Consider the following 8,378-nt stretch of genomic DNA (forward strand, 5'->3'; position numbering starts at 1 on the left):
AAGCAGAATAGCTAATTTCAAATGAGTCCTAAAGGCTTCAATATTCTATCCTCTGTAGCAGCATAGAATCATTCCAATTTAATTAGGTAAGCCAATGCATTTGCAAAACAATTCAGAATGCAATTTAATTTGGGGGTTTAGTAAATGTCTAGGGCTCATTCATTATGACCTCCACATTGAATTTACTTTGTAAAGAAGCATAAAACTAATCACTTGGAACTATAAAAATCTAAGGCCTTTTTTCTTTTTTATCCATAGGCCTTAGACATTATATGTGCTTTCCATGTTTATATTGAATCTGTTTCACTGCCTTTCAAAACTACAGTTTGAGTGAATTAGTAAGTTACAAAAGCAATGGCCAGCAGTGACTGACAAGCCCCAAGTGGCTCTGTGGAAAGGAGGTAAAGAAGATGCCAGCAAGCCTGGAGCACAGCTGTCAGCATGTCCCAGCATCACTAATCTGTAACCCAACCTGCTGACCTGGTGCTGGGATTTTCCTCAGGACAAACAATCGTCATGTGACTTGAATCAAACTATTTGAAGTATGTGTTGTTTTAAACCAGGCGAGGGAGTGGGAAACAGGCCCCCCACAAACATCTAATGCACTGAACTCATTTGGAGACAGATGTTTATGCATACTCCCAGGTGGAGATGCCGACTTCCAGCGAATTAACCTACGATGCCACCTCGCCCCTCGCATTGATTAGTCATTATTTTTGTCTGATAAAATGAGAACATGGGTACAGAGGCCAAGCACTTTCATACCCTGAGAAAATTCATGTCCTCTTGTTCTCAAATGCTTTCCTACTACTATTGTGAATGAGAGTTGTTTTTAAATGACAACTGAAATGAACATTTGAAAACAGTTCATGTCTCTGAACCAGATAACAAAGATAGAACAATAATCCATGAAAGGGAACTTGAATTTAAAAGCAAAATAACTTAATAATGCTATTAGACACTTAAATAAATATCACAAATATAAATTATAATACATCATCCTGGACAAATGGATGTGTTTTCTTTCTCTGTTCCGTCATATTAAATTTAGAGGTAGATGAAAACAAACTGTTTCAGAAATAAAGAACTAGCTAAAAAGAATAAAAGCTGAAAAGCTAAAGTATCCTACTTCACTCAACACCAGCGATTAATGACAAATATGTTTAAAGTTTTACGCGGCCCTTATTAAGACGGTATCACAGACCCTTAGATGATCAGTTTATGACCTGAACCTCTGTGTGTCACTCCTAAAGTTTTGCAACTAATTTTAGAAACATTTTACATATCAATAATAGATATTGCCCTAGTAAACTTGGAAGAAAACTTAATGTCATGAAGGAAAGATGATTTAAAAGTTTGCTTTACACCCAACCATGTTTGTTTGGTTAGGCCATAGAAAACATAATTCAGGATACAGAATGCGTACAATGGTTAAATAGTATTGTGCCTTCACATAGCCTCATTATCAGGTCTATGAATAATTAATTTCTCGTTGTCTACAGTCATACACATAAAGCTGATGCCTGCATGGCTACAGACTGTATTTCTACACATTCACACTGGAATATGTATGTGTCTGTGTTTACAGAAATGCCACACTCACCCAAATTGGTCCTATGAAGCAGGCTTGTCTACTTAGAGTTAAGAGCCCAATTAAATGCCATTAGACTGTAAGTTACATAAGTTCAAGGATTTTGTCTTATTGACCACTGCTGTATTTCTAGAACCCAGAATAGAGTCTGGCATGTGGTAGGAAATTGCTGTTTTGTTAAATAAATGAATGTTACATTGCCTATGCACAAAAGGTCACACTATTTGTTCGTAGGAGAGTGCCCTAGGCCCAAATCTGGAGACTGCCTGTCTTATGCAAGATTCTAGCAAATTTAGATTTCTGGTTTCCCAGGCCACCAAAAATAAAAAGTAGCAAATTACAGGGCCATGGGGGCGTACTGCTGGAAGCATACTCGACACAATGAAAAATGAAAGCTGACAACCAATATCCAGAGAAAGAATCAAAAACTATAAAATTTAGCTACAAGTCCTCAAAAAAAAAAAAGCTATGTTTAACATTTGAGTTCTTCAGCGTTCCAGCATGCATATGTGTGTGTGTATGTATTTGTGTGTGTGTGTGTGTGTGTGTGTGTATGTAATCTCCAAACAAAATATATGTATGTTTCTGAACATTATATAAATGGTATATTGTATGCAGTCTTCTGGGACTGCCTTTAATCATTCAAAGTTATTTTTGACATTCATCTATATTAATGTGTCTAGTTCATTTTCACTACATGTAAACAGACAAAAATTTATCCGTTCTAATATTGATAGACATTTAACTGTTTCCAATTCTTTGCTTGTACAATCAATTCATCAATGAATAATCTTATATATGCATGCTGCATATATATGGTGCAAAAGGATCTCTAAAGTTTATACCTAGAAATGAAATAGCTGGATTGTAGGAAGTGCATACTGTCAACTTTCCTAGGTACTAGCAAATTGATTTTTTAGATGCTGGTACCACTTTATATTCATACCAGCAGTTGAGAGATCCCATAACTCCACATTCTTGTCAACATTTTGTATTTTTCTAATTTTTAATTTACCAATCTTATGGGCATTGCATAGTATCTCATTGTGTTTTAAGTTTTATTTCCTGGGTTATTAATGATGTTGGGCATCTTTTCATATACATATTAACCATTTGTCTTTCCCCTTTGCAATATGCCTCTAAGTATTTGGGGCACTTTTTTATTGAGTACTTAAATTCATTTTTGATTGATTTATACAAGTTCTTTAATATACTACATATTAATCCTCAGTCATTTATATTGTTTTACATGCTATGGCCTTTCTTTTCATCTTTAAAGGTAGCATTTACAAATGAAGTTGTAGTTTCTCTAAAGTACAATTTATCACATACATACCTTCATGGTATGCAATCTTCGTGTCCTAAGAAATCATTACTTATCTAAAGTTATTAGATAATTTTTTTCTTTGGAATATTTTAGAGATTTGCCTTTTACATTTAAGACATTGACCCATCTAGAATTGATTTTTGTATATGATATGAGAGAGTTTATAGGATTTTTGAATGAACTTTCATTTTAGAGTAGTTTTAAATTTATAGAGCGGCAGCAAAGATAATATGACGTTCTCATATAACCCATACCCAGTTTCCACTATTGTTAAAATCTTTATTTGTATGCTTTTGTCACAACAAAAAAATACTGATATTTATTATTAACTAAAGTCCATATTTCATTCAGATTTATTTAGTTTTTAATCCAATATCCTTTTTATGATTCAAACTCCCATCCAGGATGTCATATTACATTTAGTATTACATCTCCATAATTTGTAGACTGTGACAGTTTCTCAGACTTTCCTTGTTTCGATGAACTTGACAGTTTTGAGGAGTATTGGTCAAATTTTGGTAGAAAGTCTCTCAATTTGGATTGGTCTAATGTTTTTCCCAAGATTAGTCTGGGGGTGTGTGGGTTTTGGGGAGGAAACCATAGAGGTAAAGTGCCATTCTCATCACATCATATCAAGAGTACACACTACCCATGTGACTTATCACTGAAAATTTTGAGCACCTAACTGAGGTGGTACTTGTCAGCTTTCTCCACTGTGAAGTTATTCTTTTTTCCTCCTTTCCATACTGTACCCATTGGAGGAAGTCACTATGTGCAGCCCACACAGAAGGGGTGGGAGTTATTATGCTCCACCTTCTTAATGGAGAAGTGGCTGCATAAATTATTTGGAATTCTGTATGAAAGACGTGTCTACTCTCAACGATTTATGTATTTATCCAATATTTATTTATATCAATATGGATTCATCGACATTTTATTTTATACTTTGGGTAATCATATAATACTATATTATTATTTCTTTTGCTCAGATTACTTCACATTCAGCAAATGATGGTCCTTTCAGTTAACTGTAGTTTGGTGTCTTTCATTAATTTTTGAAAGTTCTCTGCCATTATCACTTCAGATGCTTTTTTTATCCTGTTTTCTCTTTCTTCTCTTTCTTGTATTACAATGACGCTTATGTTACACCTTTTAATATTGTCTCATAGTTCTTGAGGTTTCTGTTTTTCTGAGGGTTTTTTTCTCATTATTTTCTCTCCCTGCATTTCCATTTGAGAAGTTTCTATTAATCTGTCTTCTAGTTTATGTATTCTTTCTTTAGCTGTATCTTGCATTTCCCTTTGATTCTTCTTCATGGTTTCTACCTCTTGGCTTATATTATCCATCTGTTATCACAGAGTGTGGAAGAGGAGAAAAGTTTTAAGTCTGAATAAGTCTCAGTCTTTTAATGGGCTCGTGTCTTGGGCTGTGGCTTTCTCAAATGCTTCCTCCCCTCCCCCAGTGCCTGTGGCTCTTCCCCCAGCTCTTAGCCCCTTCTCTGGCTTTAATATTCCCAATCCATTTCTTTGAAACATTGTCCCTTGTTGACTATGTTTTTTTTTTTCTTCATAGGTAATACAGGAAGGCTGGCAGAGGGAGGATAAGGAGGAATTCTTTCCTCCATCTGAGATAAGTTTTCAGAATTGTGCTCTGACAAAATGCTTTCACTGGAGAGTAGACTTTCAGGATGAAGAAGACTCGAGCATGTCATACAATATTCTTTCTTCCTTTCCTCCTGCCAGTACCATGAGGAGATTGTTCTCAGATGATTGCTATGAGAAACTTGTGGGGTTCCAGAAGGAAAAGCCCACAACAAAAGTATGCCCTACCCCCAAGACTGCAGCCCCCCAGAAGGTTTCCACTTCCAAGACAGTCTATATTCACCCTCCAGCAAGTCATCAAATTTACCATTAAGTATTCCTACCAGGTCATGGCTCCCTTGACTGCTTGAGGTCATCAGATCTCAACAACCATGTTTCTTTGGATGCATCTGTGTCTCCAGTTTTCAAGGTGGTCGTTTGCCCCACAACGTCAGTTCTCTGATTCATCCAAGAAAAGCCTTGGATTTTCAGTTTGTCCAACTCTTTCGTGTTCCAATAATGGGAATGATAATTTCCAAGCACTTTACATGTCAAAGCTGAAACCACAAGCCTGCCATATATTTTGTGTGTGTGCGTTTGTGGTAAAAAAAAAAAAGAAAGAAAGAAAGAAAGAAAGAAAGAAAGAAAGAAAGAAGAAAGAAAAAGAAAAAGAAAAATCAACACACACATAACATAAAATTTATCATTTTAATCATTGTGTTCAGTACAGTAGTGTTAATCATATGCACATTTTTGCACAACAGATTTCTAGAACTTTTTCGTCTTGCAAGACTGAGTCTATATTCATTGAACACCTCCCTTTTTCCCTTTCCCCGCGAGCTCCTGACAATAATCATTTTACTTTGTTTCTAAGTTTGACTGCCTTAGGTACTTCGTATAAGTGAAGTCATAAAGTATTTGTTTTTTTCTAACTGGCTTATTTTGCTTATTATATCTTCAAGATTCATCTTTATTGTAGCGTATCACAGGATTTTCTTCTTTAAGATTAAATAATATTCCATTGTATGTATATACCACGATTTCTTCATTCATTTATCAATGAATATTTAGGTTGCTTCCATCCCTTAGCTATTATACATAATGCTGCAGAGAACATGGGAATGCAAATATCAATGTGAGATCCCGTTTTCAATTATTTTGGTTATATACCCCAAAGTGGAATAGCTGAATCATATGGTAACTTAATTTTTAATTTTTTGAGGAATCTCCATACTGTTTTTCACAATGGTTACATCATTTTACATTTCTAGCAACTGTGCACAAGAGTTCCAATTTCTCCACATCTTCATCAACACCTATGTTCTGTTCTTATGTTAATAGCCACCCCAACAGGTGTGAGATGATATCTCATTGTGGTTTTGATTTGTGTTTCCCTGCTGACTAGTGATGTTGAGCATCTTTCATATGCTTGTTGGCTATTCGTGCATCTTTTTTGGAGAAATGTCTATTTGAATCCTTTGCCCTTTTTAATTGTATTTTACAGATTCATTGTTGTCATTGTCATTAGACTGAAGGAGTTCTTTATACATTTTTAGGTATTAACCCATTATTAGATATACGGTTTGCAAATATTTTCTCCCATTTCACAAGTTGCCTTTCACTTTGTTGATTGTTTTCTTTGGATTAAATGTTTCATTCAAAAGGGTAGTTGAATGGATAAGAAAACAAGACCCTTCCATATGATGCTTACAAGAGACTTGCGTCAGATCAAGACACAAACTGAAAGTAAAAGGATAGAAAAAGATACTTCATAAAAATAAAAATTAAAAAAAAAAAGCTGGGTTAGCAATATTTATTCCAAACAAGAGACAAAGAAGAACTCAGAAATTCCATTTCTGGGTATTTGTAAGAAGAAACCCAAAACACTAATTCCAAAAAACATATTCATTCATATGTTCATCGCAGCATTATTTATAATAGCCAAGTATGAAAGAAACCTAAGTGTTCATCACTAGATGAATGAATAAAGAAGTAGTACATATATACAACGGAATATTACTATGCCATAAAGAAGAATGCAATCTTGCCATCTGCAACAACACAAATGGACCTAGAGGGTATCATGCTAAGTGAAATAAGTCAGACAGAGAAAGACAAATACCATATGATTTCACTTATATCTGGGATCTAAAAAACAAAATAAACAAACAAAATAGAAACAAACTCATAGATACAGAGAAAATTCTGATGGTTTTCAGATGGAAATGGGGTAGGGAGATGAGTGAATAAAGGAAAGGGATTAAGAAGTACAAATTGGTAGTTACAAAATAATCATGGGGATATAAAATATAGCATAGTCAATAGTATTGTAATAACTATGTATGGTGTCAGAAAGATACTAGATTTATTGGGGTGATCACTTCGTAAATTATATAAATGTCTAATCACTATGTTGTATGCCTAAAACTAATATAATTTTGTATGCCAACTGGAATTGAAAAAATAAAAATTATTTTTTTATAAAATCTTCTATTCGATGAACATGTGATGTTTTTCCATTTATTTGTGCCTTTAATTTCTTTCAACAGTGTTTTATAGTTTTTAATGTACAAGTCTTTCACCTATTTGGCTAAGTTTATGCCTAACTATTTAATTATTTATAATGCTATTATAAATGAAATTGTTTTCTTAATTTCCTTTCTGAATTGTTAATTGTTAATGTATGGAAACACAACTAATTTTTGAGTATTAGTATTGTATCTTGAAACTTTGCTAAATTTGTTTTTTGGTTCTAACAGTTTGAGTGTATGTGTATGCGTGCATGCGTGGTCTTTGGGGCTTTCTATACATAAGATTATGTTGTCTGCAAAAAGATAATTTTACTTTTTCTTTTCCAATTGGAGTGCCTTTTTTTTCCTTTCCTAATTGCTCTGGCTAGGACTTTTAATACTATGTGATGAGAGTGGGCATCCTTGCCTTGTTTCGGGGCTGAGAAAAAATCTTTCAGTTTTTCACCAGTGACCATGATGTGGGCTTTTCATATTTCACTTTTATTATATTGAAGTAATTCTCTTCTATTCCTAGTTTGTTGAGTTTCTTTTTTTTACCATAAAAGTGTGTTGGATTTTGTCAAATGTCTTTTCTGTATCAATTGAGATGGTCATGTGTTTTTTGTTCTTTATTCTGTTAATGTGGTATATTACATTGATCGATTTTTATATGGAACCATTTTTTCATTACAGAACAAATCCTGCTTGGCCATGGTGTACTATCCTTTTAAATGTGCTATTAAATTTGGTTTGCTAGTATTTTGTTGAAGATTTTTACATTGATATTCATCAAGCATATTGTCTACAGTTTTCTTATAGTTATCAGTCTGTTTGAACATTCTATTTTTTCATAACTCAGTCTTGGTAGGTTGTATGTTTCTAGAAATTTCTTCAAGGTTATCCAATTTGTTGGTGCACCTCCGTAGGTTTTTAAACCTAATATTCTGCTGCTGGCACTGTATGAAAGTATTTTTATCATGGCCTTCTCCTCAACATTTTATTTTACCATATTTGATAATGTATTAAAGTTTAATAGGTGAAAAAAATGTACTTTATAGAACTACTTTAAGCAAACGTGAACCTTTTTCTTTCTATGTTTTTTTCAAATGTCCTATATATAAACCATTATCATTTTACATAGAAGTGAGAAATGGTGGTAGTGGTGGTGTGATATACCAGGTGATAGTTTGGAAAACATTTTCTTTAAGTATCCGATATTTCTTGAAGTATCATCACCAAGTGTACTTTCCCCAGAATGCTTTTCCAAGTCAGAAATGGAGGAAGAAAATTTGTTTTTTGACAGGAAAAAGTAAATGATGACATGAGTATGACAGATAACAAAAATCAAATTATCCATATAAATTTAATTT

Source organism: Pteropus medius, unplaced genomic scaffold, assembly GCF_902729225.1.
Source record: "Pteropus medius unplaced genomic scaffold, Ma_sr-lr_union100, whole genome shotgun sequence".
NCBI lineage: Eukaryota > Metazoa > Chordata > Mammalia > Chiroptera > Pteropodidae > Pteropus > Pteropus medius.